Below are 22,897 nucleotides of genomic sequence, written 5' to 3'. Positions count from 1 at the left end.
AAACAAGCCATGCGCATCACATTAAATCTGTTCCGAGCAGCTTTCCCCTCCAGACCCAATCCTCACTCAGTGCCTATGGGTGAGGAGAGCTGCCTTTTACTGTAGCCTCTTAGCATTTACATATACACCTTTGGCGGGACTCTTTCCTGGAAAGGTCAAAGTGCATACAGCAAGGACAGAAGAGCCCCCTTAGAAAACTAGAAAATCCATCACGTCAAAAACAAATACCGGTCGACTTTACTGAAAGCATACGATCAAGTTCAGTAAAATGAAAAAAAAAAAATGTTATTTATTTTAATCTATAGAGTCAGGCTAGCAGTGACAAGTTAGGAAATGAATATGCCCATTATTGAAATACTGTGTGCAAATTACCCAGTGTGGAATTGTTATTGATTCGACACATGCAACAGAAACTCCCCCCAATGGGCTCAGGTGGGTGATTCAGTATCTCAGTTATAAGACATTAAAACACAATATATTACTCAACCATTACAAACTAAACAAGCAACATTACCCGTACATGACAGGCATAGATAATAATAATAATAATTATAATAACGTTATATATCACCTTTTGTGCATAGAATGCATCACAAATTGCCTCGCAGAACACAAGAGTAAACAACAGAACAATTAACTTGTAAGGCTGTGACAGTAAAACAATGATAAAAGAAGGTAAAAAAAAAATGTTTACGGAGGCTGAAGACAGGCTTCCCACCAGACAGGCTCCTCTCCCGGCTTTTGGAAATGAAAGTGCACACGAAGCGCAGAAGCGCAGACGGCCCCTCGTTTACTGCGCCCGTACAGGGTTCAGGGAGAAAATTGGGGTGTTGAGCGAGAGAGAGAGAGAGAGAGAGAGAGAGAGAGAGAGAGAGACGTTGGCTTTAAGAGCTTCCCCACCCCTTAAGTTATTCATGACACCCCGGCAAACACGCGGCCCGCTCCACTGCGGTTTTGAAAGAGATTTTGACTTTAGCTGAGGTAGTAACTGCATTAAAGCCGCTGCAAATAAGATCATATCTGTCGAAGGGAAAAGCGTTTTGTGCAATGAGGCCTACGGGCCAGTTTAACTCCCCATCACTGATAGACGGAGTAGCTACGCGCTAACGCAATTAAACACTATTTATATTTTTAGCTCGCCTAGTTTTGTGCTTATGATTCAGCGCCTCTCGAAACATGTCACGCTGTATGAAGATTACACGGCTGGACGAGACAGTTTGAAAAAAATAAAGACTGACATAAATATATGTTTTAACGAAAATAAATGACAAGAAAGCACTCGCGCGAAGCAGACGTTGCTTCTCCACTTGTCTGTCATTCCAGATATGAAATGAGTGTGTGTGTGTGTGTGTGTGTGTGTGTGTGTGAACATGTGTGCGTATGCATGAGTGTGTCTCTGAATAAATATGTGAATGATGTTTGTGTGGTCTTACATATGTGTGTGTGTGTGTGTGTGTGTGTGTGTGCGTGTACCCCCATCTCTCACCCCCCCATCTCTCTCTCTCTCGGGGGTATCCCCACTGTTCCTCAAACAGACGTGTTGGGGGCCTGTCTGCCGCATTTAATTTTATCTCACAGTTAAAAGAGGGGCGAACACAAACCCTCTGGGCCCTCAGCTAGCTCCTGCTCTGGGCCCCCGACGCTCTCTCTCTCTCTCTCTCTCTCTCTCTCGCTTTTGCTTTGGGCCCCTTGGGCTCCAGAACTCTTGGCTGATGTTGCTTCGGGGGCCCTAACTTTCCCAGAACTCTCTTGCATGTGTTACTCAGGATTAGGGGTCAGAAGCACTGATTGGCTGGTTTGGTCGTCTCCCTTCTGATCCAGCCACTGCTGGTCTCTGCTGGTCTGGGGAGGCGGGGCTTCTGCCAGACCGTGTTTCCCCCTTCATCTATTCCGCAGCTTTATTAAAACACATTTCACACATTCTGCCTTTCCTTTCCCCTAATTAAGAGTGTCCTTCGGTTTGGGGAAGGGGACGTAAGGTTTCTGTTTACAGTTGAAAGTTAGCCCTCATGAAAGTTTTATCATTCCCAGGGGTCTAATATATCTCAGCGCGCGCTGACTATCGTCGGTGACAACAGGAGACGCGCAGATTTTTAATTTTATCGCGGTGGCATTCGGAATAAACGGCGACGCGTGCGCAGTGGACGGGCAGGCTTGGCTTTGCTCTGTAATGAAGCGTGAGGCTTTAATGCACCTTTCATAACCAGCTCTTCAGAAGCAGTCGAGCATGGGTTTCCACTGATGGGAGATATGACTCTGCTGACTGCTGTGATCTCTCTTCTTTAGTATACACAGCCTGCTGGGTGTAAATAGGCACCCTCTCCTATAATATACACAGCCTGTAGCGTGTAAATATTCCCTCTCTCTCCCATCACATAGACAGGCTGTAGCATGTAAACAGTCACACCCTCTCATATAGCATACACATCTTGCAGGGTATAAATAGTCACACTCTGTTCTATGGTACACGCAGCTTGTAGAGTGTAAATAGTCACACTCTCTCCTATAGTCAACTCAGCCTGCAGGGTGTAAACAGTCACACCTTCTCATATAGCATACATATCTCGTTGGGTATAAATAGTCACACTCTGTTCTATGGTACACACAGCTTGTAGAGTGTAAATAGTCACACTCCCTCCTATATTATGCCCAGCCTAGAGGTTGTAAATAGTCATTCTCTCTCCTACAGTAAACACAGCATGTAGGGTGTAAATAGTCATAGTATATGCCCCCTGCAGGGTGTAAATAATCATAGCATTTGCAGCCTGTAGTTTGTAAATAGTTGTAGTACACACAGCCCGTAGGTTGTAAATACTTGTAGTACACACAGCCTGTAGGTTGTGAATAGTCACTGGCCCGTAGGCGAATGTCTTGGGGTGCGAGGGGTGCATTTGTAGTACTCCCTGTGTGAGCGCGGGTGGCACAGTGGTGACTCAAGTGCCGCAGATGGCAATTTCAAATTAGGAACAGGAAAGATGGCTGAATGGTGAAGAAAAACGACAAGCTATGAAGCCTCCCACCCCTGCGCTGAGACTGCAGAGATATAGGGCAGGACCCAGAGCCAGCCTCCCTCTCAATCATCCTCTCTAAGCCCCGCCCACTGTCCCAGGGGCCTCTCCCGCCCCGTGACCTTCCCTGAAGGGGTGACTGGACCGCAGAAACCACGAAAACAGGATTGTTGAAGCAGCTCTGTAAGGCCTGCTCTAGTACTGCAGGTTTGTATGTGCTATGATAGCATTAGAACCGGGCTGGACGTTTGGCTGGTGCATGTGTCCCAGCATCCTCTCTGCTCCCTCTGCAATGATTGGCCGAACTTCCTCAAGGCCCGGGTGGCACACCCCCCCCCCCCCCCCCCCCCCCCCGTCCACAGCCATAAATCAAACGACTGACCGAGGGGCCTAAAGCAGGCTGGTGCAAAAATATTCTGCACTAAATGCAGATTTGGACATGTTCTAGGGCACAACAATGCATTCTAGGAACACAAAAGGAAAAAAAAAAAGAGAACAGCTGAAGTGTCTGTTCTGTTGAAGAAGGGATGGGAGGGAGAAGGTTTGGGCCGCATAAACGCTGGATACATCTTAAAAAGCACGGCGCTGCTCGGAGCAGTGGGGCCAGAGGTTCTGAGCCTTGGATTACCCGAGTCTCGGTCTTAGATTACCTGCCAAGATGAAAAGCGATCCTTAAATCCTTCATTCTGAGCGGGCACAGCGCCGTGGGCTCACTATTAAAGACACAAAACGTGCAAAACGTGCAAAACGTGCGACACGTGCGCGTGCATTTAACAGACCAGGGCAGGAAACGCTCACTAGGGGAGAGTGCTCCTTGTCCTGCAAGCACAACACACAGTATTCTTCACTCTTTTAAAAAATGCAATACAATTCACAATCTACCGCCTTATCATTTTAGATCCCAGCTTGCTATACATCCGCATATAACAGGGTCCACCTGGAATTTACAGTTATTTTAGGCAGTCTGAAAAAAAAAATAATAAAGTTGATATGTATCTGAAAACGAAGCACGCTATTTCACAAACACGAAGCGCAGACGGAAGGTAAAGCTCTGACCTGATTCCGAGCCGAGCGTTTCCAGGGTATTTACGGAGTCGCGCGCACGCACCTGCGGTGCTCCTCCGCCAGCAGACGCCGTGTTCTCGCGCGTGCTGTCAAGGTCGTCCGCGTTTCCCCGACCCCGCCGGCACGTTCCGCGAGCAAAAATATCGCCCAACCCCCCCCCCCCCCCCTCCGCTACCCCGGGATCGCGCACAGACGCACGCTCGGTGAACAGCGCCGGATCAATTCGGCGCGGGGGCGGACGGCGCTCGCTGACGGACGGGAGCGTCGGAGCGGCGGGGATCGCGGGAGGGCGCGCTCATCGCCCCGTCGGCCCGCTCCGGACAGTTAGACGCCCGTTCGGACGCGGCACGGCCCCGCCTGGCGAACGAAGAGAGGGAGGGAGCGGGAGGGCAGGCAGCATCCCCTCCCCTCCGCAGAGGCAGAGGCACGGAGCAGGGAGCCGGCGGGGTTAGCAGTCTGTCCGCCGAGCGCCGCCACCTTCAGCCGCTGATGAATACTAGTGGCCCGCTTATCTCCTCTATCGCACTGTAACTCAGCGCTCCCCCTCTCTCTCTCTCTCTCTCTCTCTCTCTCTCAGTCTCTCCCTCTCTCTATGTCTATCTCTATCTCTCTCGCTCTCTCTCTCTCTCTCTCTCTCTCTCTCTCCTCAGGTGCAGGCCGCTCGGCCAACGTTCCGCTGTGGAACCCCAGTGTGGTAGAGAACGATACGGTCCAGCGTTCTTTTTGTGTAAGCCCGGGTTAACTGTGCATTCGTGGGTAAGAGTGGGGGAAAAAGATGTCTGTGGACAAGAGCCTCTGTTCAGACCAGTGGCACCCTGCTCTTCCTGCCACCCATAGCTCAGCTAGAACAGCACACCCTGATGGACGCTGGCCGCTTTTCCATAAACTCAGCTGCACTATGAACGGCACTGCGATTCACATCTCGTGCTAACTCTGCTCATTCTACTGTTGTTAAGATGAAGTTAATCTGTGCAGTAATCAGGATCATTCCTTTGTCAATAATTTCAAACTAAATGAATTGCGATTGGCTGACTGACCAATTTGCTTCCTGAATGCCTTCATTACAGGAACTGACCACCGATGTGAATATACCCATCTGTAGTTTATGTATCTACATTGTTTGAGAATAAGTGCAATCTGTGAGACCTGTTTGGTCAATCAGAGTGGATTAACTGTGTGATTTATAGCTCCTGTAAAACTATGTCTCCTTTGCTGCATTAACAAGTAGAGGGCCATTTTACAAAACCCAGAGCATCCGACTCCCTGTCACTGCCGAATAACTGTAGTTGCCTAAAATAACTTGAAAAGAAACTTGCCAACACTGCCGACTCTTTCTGGAGATGGGAGTCTACTGCATAATTCACTTTGAAATTCTGCGCTTTATTTCTAAAGCAAAATACTGTATGAGACTGCTGAAATATGAATGCAAAAATGTAAATTAATATACATTTTCTCCTTACGTTTCCATTTTCCCGTGATCTATACAATCTGTGATGTTATGCATAATTAATCATGAAGTCATTTTTGAATATATTGTAAAAAAATAAGCATTTTTGTATATTCATAAATTATCCAAAACTTAATTAAATGACTTTTATTAATTAGTTTAAAAACTGGAACAGCTGCCCAACTATTGACTACATTCACCCATGTGATAATTTGCCGTCACTGTTCAATAACATTTTTGAGCCGCGCGTTTTTTCATTCATTGAGAAAAGATACATTTTATAGCATGTTATGTTCAAACAGTGATGAATCTGTGATTTTGTTTCATTGTCGTTTGTTTCGTTTTCCACTTCTAGCAAATTAATTTTACAGGAGATTAAGAGTCCAGAGACAGATTGGGCTGTCTGTCTGTCTGTCTGACTGTCTGCCCTCCTGTCTGTCTGAGATATCTGTGGGAGCCATGGCAACACCAGAACAGGCTGACAAAGAAGCAGCTCTGGCAATGGTGTGCTTTACCCAGCCAAAAATGAGGGCACTGCGAAGCTTCGGTTACTACTGCATGAAAGACTACACCGGCATTAATGCCGATGGAGCAATTCGATTTATCAGCACGCCTTCTACAGTTTATTTATTTCACTGAGAAATCTCCCCCAGCTGTCACTTTAAAGTTTGCTCTTTCATCTATAACCAAATAGAAAAAAAAAATGCAACAAAAATGATGTGAATTATAGTTGGAAATTAATATTTCCATCTAACCTCCCTGAATAACATATAGCCCAGAGAGCATGTAATGGGAACTCGCATAGTGCCAAACACCACTTACTAATTTACAGTCATTTACCGTAGATCACCAATCAAAACTGCATCACCATTTCAGTTCTCAAAAACATCTGCTTTACGGTCATTTACCGCTGAATCACCATTACCGTTCTCAAAGACGTCAGAAGCAAATGCAGCAGCCTAACAGAGGCTTGGGAGAAAAAAAACAACAAAAAAAAGAAAATTTCAGATTAGAGCAGGCGTATTGATTTTTTTGATTGAACAATTTTTAAAGATCATTTTCTCTTGGCTATAGGTCTTATTGAATTCTGTTTGCATGGAACTGAGGTCAGTGCAATAACTCAGAACAGATGCACATTAGTTTCACCAATTTCTCGATATTTTTCAGAGGATCTTAGCTGAATGCAAAGTCTGACCACAGTCCCTCCCGTTACTGAAAGGAATATTTAGTTCTCGTATCCACTGAAGCAGAGTCTTCCTGTGCTGCTAATTGTCCTAGCAGCACAACATTGATCATGTGACTATGTTGTTTATGCCATTGTAATAGCTTCAGATGCCTTCAGACCTAATTAACCGATGTGTCATTTAATGAAATAATGAATAAAATTAATAAAACTGACAAGGTAATAAACCTGACCAAAAAACGTAAAAGTAATAATAATAACATGTCTATGTATAAAAAAACACCAAAAGCTAATTACATATCATAACCCTGACCAGCCTAAAATAAAACATGAGCCGGCTCATAAATTTATCAAAGCAGTCAGGATTTTCAAGCTCAAGAAAATCTGTGGCATGGCATGAATTCTACGGTAGATTATAGGTCTGGGGAACTAAATTGCGATTTTGCAACAATGCATTTTAGTTAATAGAAACAGAAGGAGCTTAAAGTCTGATCACAAATTGCAATTACGGGATGATGTAACTCCATGAAATAACTATGAGTAAAATCAAGCGTTATTGCCGAACTCCAAGCACATAGCGGGTTACACTGAAATAACAGAGCTGCAGACATCCTTCCAAACTTTGAGGCAGAAATGTGGAGTTGTAACTGGTTGTAGCGTGCTCTGGCAGAGAAAGTGTAGTATGGAGTAGTCACACAGTTATTTTTGATGCTCAAATGCACGGGCAGGACATGCCAATCCGGCAACCCATCTGTTTGTTCACTTGTCTGTTCAGAAGTCTGTCTGAATCATAGTTTTAATGGCCAGGACAAAACATAGGAGAAAGAAAAAAAAAGGTCACAAGGAAATGACTCAAAGCCAATAGAGTGAGCACTCCTGATCTGAATAAAACACCCCCCCCACCCCCCCACCCCAAAAAAAAAAAAAAGCCCAAAGCCTTTGTGCGCAGCAGTCCATGCACAAAGGTGGAAGCTGGCGTGCTGTAGCACGGGGGCTACGGACATCTGAGCTCACCGTCATCCAACCACACTGCAGCCCAACTCCCCAAACTCCCCTTCCACGCAGCCATAATTAACTATGCTTACTAGTGCATAAATTAAAGCGAGCGATAGAAGCTCTTTGGGACAACGTCGGTGCCGCCTGCAGTAACATCACTAATTAAACAGTTAACCGTGACTGAGAACAAACAAAACAAGGGGGATGAAAATGGAGAGAGAGAACGAGAGAGAGACGGGCTCGCTCCCAGTCGGGGGGCCGGGTAAAGGGCTGTTTCTTGGTGCAGCGACACACCCCGTGTTCTGTAATGGAATCTCGGCTGCACTGCTGCAGTCTGTGGCATGACTGACAATAACGGTTGTGAGGGGGAGGGGGGCATGGGGGTGGGTACAGGGGTTTGGAACGGTGCGGTTATGTCAGACACATATACACCGCGGTTATGCACATGGAGACAGACAGGAAGAGGAAGGGGAGGGGCCATAGGCACTTTGGTTAGGTCCATAGAAACACACAGAAAGAGGAAGGGGAGGGGCCACAGACACTGTGATTAGGTCCATGGAAACACACAGAAAGAGGAAGGGGAAGGGGAGGGGCCAAAGGCACTGCGGTTAGGTCCATAGAAACAAACAGGAAGAGGAAGGGGAGGGGCTACAGACACTGCGGTGAGGTCCATAGAAACACACAGGAAGAGGAAGGGGAGGGGCCACAGGCACTGCGGTGAGGTCCATAGAAACACACAGGAAGAGGAAGGGGAGGGGCCACAGACACTGCGGTGAGGTCCATAGAAACACACAGGAAGAGGAAGGGGAGGGGCCACAGACACAGCCGACCGCAAGCAGTTCACAATCAATACTCAGCATTCCAGCATCGCCTAGCGAGAGGGACAAGCACAATGGAGCGAAGGACTCTGGGTACACTCAACCAGCCCAGCTGTCTGTCCATTACGGGTGGTTGGGAGGGGGGGGACACTTAATGGCACTTAAAGGGCTCTGGAAGGAGGGAGATTGGCTGTGTGCCCCGCGCCCCCCCCTCGCTCGCACACCCAGCTCCGGGAAGCTCTCCTCAGCCTGGGTTTACCCCCTCAGCCTGGGTTTACAGGCTTTCCCGGGGGCCCTGTACCAGTTCGTCCTCCGTTGTGCAGGGGATGGAAGAGCTGTGTGTGAAACGCACCGCACCCACCCGCCACATCGGTGAGCTTCAGCTGGCCCCTCACCGCCCAGGGTGGGGGGGGGGGGAGCTCCTTAAATCACTCCTAGACTGGTGGGACCGGGGCTCGGCAGAACACACAATTAATTTAATGAGGCAATTAAGAAGATGGGCCAAAGGAGATGCGGGGGGGGTGGTGATCCAGAGACCCCCCCCCCCCCCCTTTACTGTTTAAAGGAGCCCTCCCAGCTTTCTCCTCCAACCGCTACTCCCGCTATGACTGCCTGGCAAATTCACCCTCTTATTAAAACAACTACAGACCGCTAAACACAGACACCCTAAACACAGATAAATACTGACACACTAAACACAGCTAAACACAGACACACTAAACACAGATAAATACTGACACACTAAACACAGCTAAATACTGACACACAAAACACCGCTAAATACTGACACACTAAACACTGCTAAATACTGACACACTAAACACTGCTAAATACTGACACACTAAACACTGCTAAATACTGACACACAAAACACAGCTAAATACTGACACACTAAACACAGCTAAATACTGACACACTAAACACAGATAAATACTGACACACTAAACACTGCTAAACACAGACACACTATCACAGATAAACGCTGACACTTCCACAGGTAAACATCTGACACACTTACACAGATACCACTACTACTTCTACTGTAACTACTACTACTGCTGCTACTACTACTGCTTCTACTACTACTAGTAGTACCACTGCTAATGCTGCTACTACAGAGGCTCACTTTACAGAGAATAATATCTCAGTCCTCCACCCCTACAGCAGATGTGCAGATAATTAAGCTCCAATAACTGCAATCGATGGAAAATAAGGACAGCAGGCGAAGGCCAAATGAGAGAAGTGTCTGGGGTGTCAATGTCTGACATGCAGTAACAACATTTTAAAACATTTTTTTAGGAGTTGCCCGAGAGTTACCGAGCATAATTTCACAGCTAATTTTCCTCCATTTAAGTTTCTCTACACAAACTCAGCTTGGCTCCTGGCACCAGCGCTGCATCTGAGCAGGGAGAAGAGGCTTAACCTTCACCCTTCAGTGCTCAACTGTAGCAGGCCTTTCCAAAGCCGAAACCCTTCCGCAGCACCCCCTGGCTCAGCCCTCTCCGGAGGAGAAAGGCTCCTTAATCTCTCAGTGGCGAGCACAACCCTTTTCACCAAAAAATAAATAAATAAATAAATACAAATCAGTGTTCTAGATCCCAAAATTCATATTGTAGGCTTTGGTGTTTAGTCCACAAATTAAAACGTATTATTATTTTTTTCTTTCTTTAAACGGGAAACATTTTATTTAATACCTGGGCAGATTACTTAGGCTATCAAAAAACGTGATGTTGAATGTTCATTTCTATAATTTGAAAGTCAGTTTTTTAAGAAGCTCATAGCTCATCGAGCCTTTATAAATAATTTTAAAACAAATAGGGAGAATGCATTTGCAATCAAATGACATAAGCAAATCCTGTTTGGCGGATGCACGGTGGCTGAAAATGCATTACATGCACATTTATTGTCCAGAAAGTTCAAAATGTCTGCAATATTCACACATCTGCCCATGAAAAAGCATATTTCTGCCAAAAAAAAGAGAAAGAAACCGAAATCTGCACAATCGATACAAGATCCTATGTTCAGCCGAACGTGGTGTTTCTGCTCCAACGGGGCCCTGGGCCCTCAGGTCTCAAACAGAGAACATCAGCACACAGGCTGAGAAAACAAGGAGAAACTTACCCGATAAAACCAGTCAGGAGGAGCCAAAATGGCGAGAGGTACACAGAAAAGGCAGCGCAAAAATCTCAGCGCCTTCACAACCACGCCCAGCGGTTTCGTCTTCATTAGAACTTCATTAGGCTCCTGTGAGAGAGACGAGGGCCTCCCGCTCGTTAAATTCCCCTGTCCTCAGAACCGGGGCACGCTCCTGTGAAAACCCTCCCCAAAAAACCTCCCAAAAAAGCCAGCAGGGACTGACCAAACATAAAAATATACGACTAACCGTATACAGATCGATTTATATCGACACGTTGACATCATCGCTGGTCAAATTAAACACTGCAGCTGTTATTGCCTTAGCGATATTCACAAACGCAGCCATTTCGGCATAGCACATACTGTGCACAAAATACAGGGAATATTACGTATGAGACAGCTCGGGCCTGACTGGGAATAGAGCGTTCACCTGGTGATCGCTCCTCACTGTGGACAATCAGGGGAGCTGTGATTGGAGAGCTCTGCTCTGCTCAGCTCTGCTCGGCAGTGACGTGCCAAACCAGATTTTTTTTTTGTTTTTTTTTTGTTTCTTTTTTAAAAGCCTGATGATGGCTTCTCTGTTCTCCAGGGCTCGGTGCTCTCCGAGAGCATCTGTTGCCGAGGCGGACTGTAATCACACAAACAAGAGACGGGCAGTGATGATGAATCGCACCGACAGTCATTAATCCGCGACCAAAATCGATCTGATCTCTGTGCTCCATGATCTCTTCCTCCTTATTCATGCATTTCCCCCCAAGCGCTGTTTGCTTTCATTTGATGACTTACCCAGAGAGAGAGAGAGAGAGAGAGAGGGAGGAGTGAGAGAGAGAGAGAGAGAGAGAGAGGGGGAGAGAGGGAGGGAGGAGTGAGAGAGCGAGAGAGAGAGAGAGAGAGAGAGGAGTGAGAGAGGGAGGAGTGAGAGAGCGAGAGAGAGAGAGAGAGGGAGGGAGGAGTGAGTGAGAGAGAGAGAGAGAGAGGGAGAGAGAGGGAGGGAGGAGTGAGAGAGAGAGGGAGAGAGAAAGGGATAGACAGAGAGAGAGAGAGAGAGAGAATGAGAGAAAGAGAGAGATAAAGAGGAGTTATAGAGAGAGGGGGGGTGAGAGGCAGAGACAGAGAGGCAGGAGAAAGAGATTGAGAGGGAGAGTTTAAATGAATGTTGTTTGGGATCAGATGTGTGCTAATTTGCTGTGTTTTAGTAAATGCACCCGGTTGGCTGTGTTTTGCGGCAGGTCATTGAAACGAGTAGTAAGGTCTTCTTCAAGTAAATAAGTGAATATCTAAGTCTTAATCTGTTCTCTAAAGGGGCAGCTTGTTAAATGAAACTACTGCGTGCTACCTTTATAATGTGCATAGGACTACAATACCATTATACTACATAATAATGTGTGTAATACAACTGCAATTAGTGCCTTGGTTAAAGATAAATTAAGCGTCCTGTCACAAAACCGCTAAAGGATTTATTTCAGCGACGGGGTCCTGGGTCTTTCTTCTCCGTCTCGCAGGGCTTCGCTCTGCTCGCGCGCCCCAGAATGCTGATGTCCCGGCTCCGCGGGGCGAACGGTCCCGCCCCTCCAGGCACCCCGAAAAAGAGTCGGGGGTTCACCGCCTCGTGTCGGGAGAAACGCCGGCGTGACCACAGAAACACCGCCGTGATCATGGAAACGCTGTCGTGACCACGGAAACCCGTGTTTCTCTGAGCGGTGCCTCCCCCCACCCCCCCCCCCCCCCCCCGGGTGTCGTTGGTACCTGCCAGTCTCCTCGCCTCTGTTTTAAAAACAGAGCGGCCCAGGTGGCTCTGCGAGATAGCGAGCTCCCGGTCGTTTCCGTGAGCGCCGTTCACAAACCGGTCCCCGAGATGGTCATCGGCTCGGTTTTGTCTCCGTTGCGTTACGCCGAACACCTTCCCCGGGCTTCGTTGCGTTACGCCAAACACCTTCCCCGGGGCCGACCGAGGCAACACAGGACTCCGGTCGGCTCTCTCCCGACCGTTTGCTAAATAGCGTAAGGTACTTTGTTTCAAAGAGGACCTCTTTGTACCCCCAGAAAGTGACACCCTGGGAGACGAGTTCTTTTTGGAATGGAACAAAGACAGGAAGGATAATTTGCTGATGACTGGCTCGTGTTCTTCTCCTCCGCGTGCTTTGTAAAAAAAAAAAATTTATATATTTTTTTTAAAAAAGGGCCAAACTGAACGGTGTCCTGGACGTGCGCGTGGGCGCAGGGTTTTTATCGGCTGGGATCGTGAGCGGCGAGCGCTGGCCGCCGTCCCTGAGAGAGAGAGTGAGAGAGAGAGAGAGAGGGAGAGGGAGAGGGAGAGAGAGTGAGAGGGAGAGAGGGAGGGAAGGAGAGAGAGGGAGAGGGAGAGGGAGAGATAGAGAGGGAGAGAGGTCGAGGGAGAGAGAGAGGGATAGAGAGAGAGAGAGAGAGAGAGAGAGAGAGAGAGAGAGAGAGAGCGAGCCGCGTGCGCTGGGACGAGTGCCACGGGCCGGGGAGCGCCTCACCGCTATCTGTGAGCGCTGGCAGAGCCGCGCGGAGAACGCGGCACGCGGGGCTGAATGGAGCTAAATAATGAAACAAGCAGAGTGCAATTAAGAGTAATTGCCGCAGAGCATTTTGTTAAGTCGCTGGTTAAAATCCTTCCCTCGGTTTCGCCGGGTGCCTTCTGTCTGCACGCACACGCGAACACACACACACATGCATGCACACACACACACACACACAGCCCCTGCATGCACACACACACAGACACACACACGCATACACACGCACGCGCACACACACATAGCCCCTGCATGCACACACACACACACACACACACACACACACACAGACACACACACATGCATACACATGCATGCACACACACACACAGCCCCTGCATGCACACACACACAGACACACACACGCATACACACGCACGCGCACACACACACAGCCCCTGCATGCACACACTCATACACACGTACACACACACAGGCATGCACGCACACACACACACACACACACACACACACACACACACACACACATAGCCCCCGCACGCACTGCAGGCTCAGAGTACAATGGAAAAGACTGCAAGCGCTGCAGTTAGTGTCTCCAGGAGAGCCAGTACCCCCCGTAACACCACCCTACCCATTTCACACGAGTACGCACGGCTCCAAGAGCTCTGCAGCCTCACAGACGTTTCCATGGCTGATTGGGAAGGGCCTTTTTTTACTTCACTTCCCATCCAGTAATTGGCCCCTGGAAACATGCAGCGATTTAAACGCGACCCGACTGGTGCGATCGGCTGAGGCACTGAGCCTGTCTCTGTTGACAGGGTCTACCGCATGTGACTTCTCAAACCCCGCCCCTTCATATTCACCCTCCTAATGCCTGGCATGGCTACTTTTGGCTCCGTGCATTGACTCAGGTAAGTCAACTGGTTACACACTGTATCATACAAGACTGTAAGACTTAACATAGTGGCATATACAGGAAGTGACATCATTCAAATCAATGAATAGCCCAGACATTGTTCATTTTGTTGACGGGGAACAGTCAGAAACAGGACAAAGAACACCAGCTCCATCTCAATGGAACACCACTTTAGTTTCTGGAGCTAGCTCTATGTACTACGCCACATTAGCTCCTGGTGCTAGCTCTATGTACTACGCCACATGAGCTCCTGGTGCTAGCTCTCTACAGAACAGCACATTAGCTCCTAGTGCTAGCTCTCTATAGAACACCACATTAGCTCCTGGAGCTAGCTCTCTGTAATACAACACATTAGCCCCTGGCACTACCTCTCTGTGCTACACCACATTAGCCCCTAGTGCTAGCTGTCTGTACTATACTCTATTAGCCCCTGATGCTAGCTATCTGTATAGTACACCACATTGCACTGAGGCTAAATGGTGCATGCAAAAAAAAAAAAAAAAAAAAAACACCTTGAAATACCCCCTCCCACCCCCCTCCCAAAATAAAGCAGTGTTATTTTGTGAAAGATGGCAGTAATTACAATAGCTATAGTAAAGGAAACACATGGTAGCGCAGCGCGTGGAGGGCACTGCAGCAGGTGGCAGGGCCCTGGTAAACAGATGACAGATGTTAGCGTGGCACCGCTCTCCCTGAGGGGCCCGCGTGAGATCACACGGCACACGGGCCGCCCGCTTTCACCTCCACAAGAAGGCCACTGTGGATATCACACTACAGGTATGTGCTCACACAGTCATACGTGTGTGCAAGCACGCACGCATACATGCACACAATCACACGCAATCATAAAAACACACGTACACGCACACGCATGCGCCCACTCATACACACGCACACACACACAGGCATGCACTCACACACACACACACACACACACACACACGCACGCACACACACACACATTTAAGTTAGGAACTTTAGTCAGTTGTGTTATTCTAGTCATAAAGAGTATACTTGCGTACAGTCTTTCAAATTTGATCAGTATCCTTACCTGTCTTCCCTAAATCTGACAGTTGGAACACATTTAGATTTTATAGACAGATATCATCATCAAGATGATTTTTCATGTCTCAAAAAAAAAAAAAATCAAATGCATCTGGGGATGGATTTGTCTCGAAAAAAAAATCTGTCTGGAGATGTTACCAGTAAGTTTGAATGTGACACACTTGGAAGGATATCTTGTCTGTGAATCTGGCTTGTTTGGAACAATGCACATACTTTAAGACTGTTTGGGGGGACTTCTCTCCTCATCAACCTGTCATCTCACAAGCAAAACAGGAATTTAAACTAAAGCGCTTCCTTCCCAGAGCTCATCAATGTTCCATATAAACTGGGAAGACGGGGATTTGGGACGTACGTGTTTCTCCTCCCAGACCTCTTTCCAGCAAAGTCAGACTCCCTTATCAATCTGCAGGCAGCCGGACCCTCCACCAGCCGAGAGACGACACTGGTCATTAGGCGCTGAGCCATCCAAGGGGGAAACGCACCACAATGGAAGCCCGGCAGCCGCATTAGCCTGGATTTATATAAGCGTCATTAATTAAAGATGACACCAGCCGATTAAGAGCTACTCAAGTCTGTGCGACTTGACTGGGGGGGGGGGGGGGGGCGAAACTTTTTACCCAACTCTGTGCAGCCAGTTATTTTCCGTTATGAGATTTAAAGAAATAAATTCATAAATAAACAGGGAGATTAAGGAGCTCAGACAAAATCTTATATTTTTTTTTACAATGGAAAATTCCAAACATCCACTTGAGCTCACGGTCACAGGTTCTATCATAAAAAAAATAACAAAAATAGAATAAAAAAATGAAATGAAAGTACTCATAAACGGCCCCATTCATAAATCATTATTTTAAAAAAGAGCGTATTGACTTTTTTTTCCGGAGACGGAGCGAGCGAAAATCGGGCCCGAGCGATAGTCTCGGCGAGGATGACACCGGGGCCGGCCCCTTCCTCTCTATCAGCGAGGCCCCTACCGGCGCCGGGCCCTGACACCATGATGAATGGCTGTTTTAAAAGATCTGTCCCTCTCCCCACGGCTCGCCATTCATCAAGCCGATTCTAACAGGGGGAGTAATTAATGCGAAATTCATATTGCTTATCTCCAGCAACAGCGGCGTTTTTTTTTTATTATTATTGCAACCTCCGCCTCCGGTAGCAACAGCCAAACAAATCCGACTTGATGGACGTGTTGCGTACGGTCGTGGTCCCGCATTCAGAACGCGGCACCGGCGGTAACGGCAACGACGCAACGGAGATTCGTCGCATGCGCCCCTCTGTGCGTCGCTCCCCGTTAATGCACCACTATGCCCTGCTCAACAACGGAACACTGCTGGGCACACTTCAGAATATGAATATTATAGGATACGAATGCTGAAATAAATCGTAAAAAAAAATAATAATAACAATGAGTCCGGTATAAAATCACATTAAAAAACGCATTTGTGTTTGGTCAGACAACAAACAGAAAAATATAGTGCACTTGGTGCACGTAGTCACGCACGCACACACACACACGCACGTATACACGGGGGTGAAGGTTTCATGGCTCTGGCACCTGCTGTGCATTGGAGTTCAGAGTAATAGCACGCCTCAGTTAGACCGTATGAAGCCTTTATGAGACACTGCAGGGGTCACAGCAGCGCTGCACAGTGCGGCCCAGAGGAAGTCTGAATACGCTCCGCAGATGTTAACAAATGTGGAGGGACAAGCAGCAGGCCTCTTTCTGCACAATGCATCGCATTTTTTCCCCCGTTTTTGATTTTACTTTTTCGAACCCGTTCGAGGTCTTTGGTTCCCCGCCATATCACTTAAAGTTCCAAGCTATTATCTCTGCTTTCATTTTTTTATTTTTTTTTTATGACAAATTGATTTTTCTGTTTTTTTTTTATTTTAAGAATGAGCAGGGATGATAAGAATAAAACTTGTGCCGGTGTTTTGATGTATTTTTGTTTTTGCTTGAGCGGTTGAAAAATAAGAAGCAAAGAAGATGGAATGCCAGGAACCAACTTTGGAAAATAAATGACTAGAACACCACCACCTGACACGCACACACACACACACGCACACACGCACGCACGCACGCATGCATACACGCACACACATTCATACACACACATATACACACACACACACACATATACATGCATGCACGCACACAGACACACACACACACACACACACACACACACTTTTCCAGCAACTCATCTGTTTTCAGTTTTTTTTCTCCTCAGCATCCTGAATCCTCTCCTGAATCCAATTAACGGTGCATTGTCTTTTTCATTAAACAAATGAGGTTGTCATTGTTTTAATGAAACAGGAAGATATATGTTTTTGAAACAGTGTGTGTGGTTCCCCAGCAGGACAAATGCAGGCTGAAGCAAAGAGATATTGCTCTCCTAATGTATCTACGCATTTATTAGCCTAAAACAAATCTGTATGCGCTGCAATGCAAACATTTAACCAGCATTGTGTGCATCTATCTTCATGCTGTATTCAGATGAGGCGCTACTGGAACATCCAACAAAAAGTGTGGTTTTCAAGGTCAAAATTTCACCACTCCAGGACCTCCCAGTCGCACGCTCGAATCCAACCCCCCCATGCCCCCCCGCAGGGAGAGGTTTCATAAACTGACCCCACAATTACAAAGGCTGAAGCTTGCATGGGCCGATCGCAGCGATTGGAGCTTTCACAAGCCTATCACGGTGGCAGGAGCTTGCAGGAGCCAATCAGAAGGCTGGAGAGAAAAGCGCTGTAGGTTGAGTGCGAACTCCACCAAGGCCTCAGTGAAGACAAGGTCATCGGATGTCACAGGAGTCCAGCACTGGCCACATCGGGGTCACAACTCTTGTTCCCCCCTCTCTCTCTCACCCCCCCCCCACCCCCCCCGGCAGACTGCCACACAGCGTTACCGTGAAGCCACAGATCTGGGGAGGACGGCTCCTACGTAACGCTGCTAAACGCCCTTGCCCTTGCCCAGAGACACCAGCCTGGCTGCTTCACGCCCGGACATCAACGAAGGCAAAGAACTACACTTCAAAAAAGAAGACATTTCAACAGGGCGAGAACAGGCTGTAGCGGTGCTCTGTGCTGAGGCCTGCAATAGAGGTGTACAGAGAGAGGGGAGTCCTCCAGGAGGATCTCCAGTGTGTGCCTGTCTGTCTCTCTGTCACAAAGACCTGTGTTGTGGGTCAGGAGGTCCCACTGACTCTGCTGTGGGTGGGGACTTGGCAGCCCATCCAGGACAGCTTCAGTTAGGATCTTTTCCATGGGTACTGAGGTGCACATAATCCTGCTGGAGGGGGTGAGGGAACATCTGCTAAGGCTGCCTGCTACACCACAGCTGCTACACCAACCTGCTACCCCAACCTGCTACACCTCTACGCTCCACCAACCTGTTATACCAGCCTGCTACCCCAAACAGCTACACCGGCCTGGTACACCAGCCTGCTAGCCCAATCTGCTCCAACACTGCGCTACACCAATCTGCTACACAAATCTCCTACTTGACTGCGATCCATCAATCTGCTACACCACTGTGCTACACCACTGTGCTACACAGATCTTCTAAACCAGCCTGTTACACCACTGTGTGATACTGTTTCTTAATAATCTGCTGTACAGCCAATGCTCATTACTCCATGCTATGATTATAGAGGCAACGAAAACACTTACAAACTGCAGAAATATACGGGTATTGATTGCAACAACGTATCCTCCTGAGACCTTAAGTACTTTCTTTTTTTTGGACAAAAACATTTTGCAGTGAAAGTATTTTTATTTTTTTTTATATTTCCCTTGTAGTGTAGGTTTCAGCACAGCAGAAAATATGGTTCTCGATATTAAGAACAGATACGGGACAACACTGAATTGCTGGGTTTTAGGAGGATATGACAGTGCTAATGTTAGTAATTACACTCTAAATCATACTGTATAGCCACTGCTAATAATGAAACCATATGACATAGAGCTAATAATAAGTACTTTGTATGACATATGAGACTGTATGACATAGAGATAACGCGAATAATAACACTAATATATACAGCCAGTGATAATATCGACATACTAAGATTTAATGTGATTTATTATGAAATGCTAATGACACTGCATAACAGAGAAAATATCAATAAATGCACTGTTTATATAGAGCCAATGCTAACAATTGCATTAGCCAATACAGAATGGCCATTTTAATGGTCAGAAGAAACTAACTTATCCTTGCTTGCCCAGTTATGCTAAACACCCCTGCCCACATCTATTATTTCAGTTTACTGTTTGCATATATGAATGTCAATGAACTCACTATGAGAAAGCAACAGTGAGTCAATCACTAGTGCTCTTTAGCTGTTTGCCATTTTAGCGAAAACAAAACAGTGATTAGCCGCAGCATCCCGTCCCGAACTGAAGGTTTGCCTGGTGATGCGCAGACTGCTGATACCGCTTCTCCTTTGGCTGCTGCGCTGGGGACTTGCTAAACCCGCACGGGGCCTGGAGACCTGCACAGTTACCCATGAGCCACTCGGAGTACAGACATCTGTGCAAAGAGAGACTTCTGAACAGAGAGAGAGAGAGAGAGAGAGAGAGAGAGGGGGGGGGGGGTCCTGTCTGCACAGAGAAAGAAAGATGAGAAAGGGAGCGATGTTTGCACAAAAATAGAGACGTCTGTGCAGACGGACAGATGTCTGCACATAAAGAGAGAGATGTCTGTGCAGAGAGAGAGAGAGAGAGAGAGATGTGCAGGAGCTGAGATGTGTGCACACAAAGAGAGAGAGATGTCTGCAGTAACTGCAGTAAAGCCCTGCTCAGCTAGGCATCCTCAAATGTCTTTTGTTAGGGAGTGGAAAGGTGTGGATTCTAAATAAGTAATGGTGTGGGGTTGTAAAAAAAATAATAAAAAGGAACACAACAAAAACATTGTGAAAATGATGTTGTTACCCACAGCAGCCTTGCGCAAGCTTACTCCAGCGTGGTGTGTGTGCTTTTAACAGATCCTGAAAGCAAAACACCCGGCTGCCATCCATGGCTGGGAGCTCCACTGCACCTTGTGACAAATTACAGCTATTCTGTTACAGGAATGCATAATCAAAACTAAAAATGTGTGTGTGTGTGGGGGGGCGGGGGGGGGGGGGGGGGGGGTGGGGGGGGGCGGTGCGTGCATGTGTTTGTGTTTGTTTTGTATGCGTGTGTGTGTGTGTCCATGTGCGCGTGTGTGTGTGTGAGTATGAGGGTGTGTGTGTGTGCGTGAGAGAGAGAGGTTAAGAAAGCACCATTTTAACTTTCCGATATCACTTTGCAAACATGTAATCCACTGCAATCCATATAAACAAATGTTCCTTTAAAATAATTCTGAAAAAATATGGATAAATAAGGCCACTATCTGAAACATAAAAAGCTAAAAAAAATAACATAAAAAAATAATAAAAAAATATGAAAAAAAGCTGTAATTCCTTTTGCTTTTATATTTATTTTTTCAAAAACTCTGCATGGCTTCACATTTCATGGACGCCAGAATAATTGGCACAACACATTAATAAATAGTTCAGCTGGAGCTGTCAAAACAGCAAATCAGCGTGAATAGCTGGTGAATAGCTGGTGACTGCGTGAACTCGCGTGAAAAGCAAGCGTGTTGTGAGCCAAACTTTTTGCACACCGACGGCACTCCACTCCTCTGACAGGTTTCTGTTGAGCTCTGGCCGGCAACGGACCGCACACACACACACACACACACACACACAGATGCACGCACACACACACACACACACACACACACACACACACACACACACACACAGATGCACGCACACACACACACACACACAGAGGCACTCACACACACACAGACATGCGCACACGCGCACACACATACACGCATGCACGCACACACACACACGCACGCACACACACACACACACACACACATACACGCACGCACGCACACACACACAGATACATGCACACACACACAAACGCACACACACACGCGCAGACACACAGACACACACACACACACACACACACTCACTGCAGCTCATCACTACCCCACCGCGGCTGAGCCGGAGAGGCAGCTGCTGTTGCCATGGCGACAGCCTGCGCACCCCGTCTCCATTTTGGTTCCGGACGGACCTTCCCGCAGCGCGCTCCCTCCGTCTGAGAAAGCTTCTTTTCGGCGAGGAGGAAAGCCCGAAGGCCCTTCGTTATGAGCGCGCAGGACGGGCGCCCTTTCAACGAGAGAACGCCATCACGGCGATCCGCCTCGCGCACGTGCGTACGGCGTCATCGAACGAAGCCTGAGAGCAGCCGACGGAGAGACGTGCCCCGCGCTTTCGCCGACGCCGCGTTCTCGCTCGTCCCGTGCTGTTTCACTGACGTCGGCAATCCGAGAGCGCCGCAGAGCTTCCGGAAGGATTCGCGGGGGGGGGGGGGGGGGGGGGGGGGGGGGTAACGAGCTCTCCCGTCCGCTGCCAGGAGCGTTTCGCTGCGTAAGGTGTGCAGCTCAGCTGGAGAGCAAGAGATAAAAATCTGCGCTCTGTCGTCAATTAGCAGAGTATGCTGCAGCCGTGACGCAGGCTTACAGTACTGATCCGACACTCCAAATGAGGGAACACAGGGGGGTTGGGGGGGTGTGGAAATGGGACAGAATCTTACTCCGACTGCCTTATGGAGCACTGCACCATGACTTGTACAGCAAGACTGATTCTGATTGGTTGAATGGGTCTGGAAAAACTAAATAGTCCATTGTATGAGAATAAAATGTAGCCTCCTACTCAACTGCAGACACCAGCCTCACCCACAGAACTACAGGACTACAAATACCAGCCCACCCATAGAACTACAGGCCAATGGACAGCAGCCCCACCCACAGAACTACAGGACTACAGACACCAGCCCCCACCCACAAAACTACAGGACTACAGCCACCAGCCCCACCCACAGAGCTACAGATACCAGCCCCACCCACAGAACTGCAGGACTACAGACACCAGCCCCACCCACAGAACTACAGGACTACAGATACCAGCCCCACCCAAAAAGCCACAGGACTACAGACACCAGCCCCACCCACATAACTACAGGCCTACAGATTCCAGCCCCACCCGCAGAACTACAGATACCAGCCTCACCCACAGAACTGCAGGACTACAGATATCAGCCCCACCCACAGAGCTACAGGACCATGGGTGTGTGACTCTGACCATGCCACAAGGGACAGATTAAAACCAGAGGGGACGGAGGAGAAGGAGAACGGAAAGATGTGCTCCATCCCTGCGGTATCATGTTCAGGGGCTGCCATGCATGACTGAGGGAGAAACCTGAAGCACATGCAGTGTGCAGCCTCCAGTGCCTCTGTTTCGGACATGACATCAATAAATTATGTTTTGCGACAATTCTATTATGTAAACTGTATGAACAAATCTATAACTAAGTTAATAATGAATACTAATTAATACAAATACATTAGGCCTATGTTTTCATGTCTAAAAGACACGCACATTTTATCATGTATTTAAATGCCTTTTTTTGCGATATGTTGTTACTGTGATAATAACCGAATTTAGTTTACCTTCGTTTACCGCTCACCATTCATTTCCTTTCTTCCTCACAGCTCTCTCCACCGGCTGTTCCACCACCCGTTTGAAGACTCGTTCAAAGCACAGTGCCGTGGCACTCGATTCTGCACAAACCCCGAATTGCTTCCTGAAAAGATGAATCTCCGCACCCTTCGCTGAAGGAGGCAAACGAGGATGGATCGCATGTCCTCCTT

General features: G+C 47.7%; 1 protein-coding gene across 5 annotated transcripts in view; it reads right to left on the bottom strand.

Moving 5' to 3' along the window:
- The window catches only part of lingo2b (leucine rich repeat and Ig domain containing 2b), a 265,280-nt gene that overhangs the window by 131,830 nt on the left and 110,553 nt on the right, over positions 1–22,897 (bottom strand). Inside the window, exon 1 of one of the 5 annotated variants that reach the window (XM_035420063.1) lies at positions 22,697–22,875. The exons of 2 other annotated variants lie outside the window; for them this stretch is intronic. The gene's annotated coding sequence lies outside the window, so the exon portion shown is untranslated. Of the gene's footprint in view, positions 1–4,064; positions 4,191–22,696; positions 22,876–22,897 lie in introns of those variants that run through there. 2 more of the 5 variants (XM_035420062.1, XM_035420064.1) reach the window with 2 other exon arrangements.

Source organism: Anguilla anguilla, chromosome 5 (genome assembly GCF_013347855.1).
Source record: "Anguilla anguilla isolate fAngAng1 chromosome 5, fAngAng1.pri, whole genome shotgun sequence".
NCBI lineage: Eukaryota > Metazoa > Chordata > Actinopteri > Anguilliformes > Anguillidae > Anguilla > Anguilla anguilla.
The sequence above is the reverse complement of the archived record's forward strand: the minus strand, read 5'-3'. Positions and strand labels throughout refer to the sequence as shown.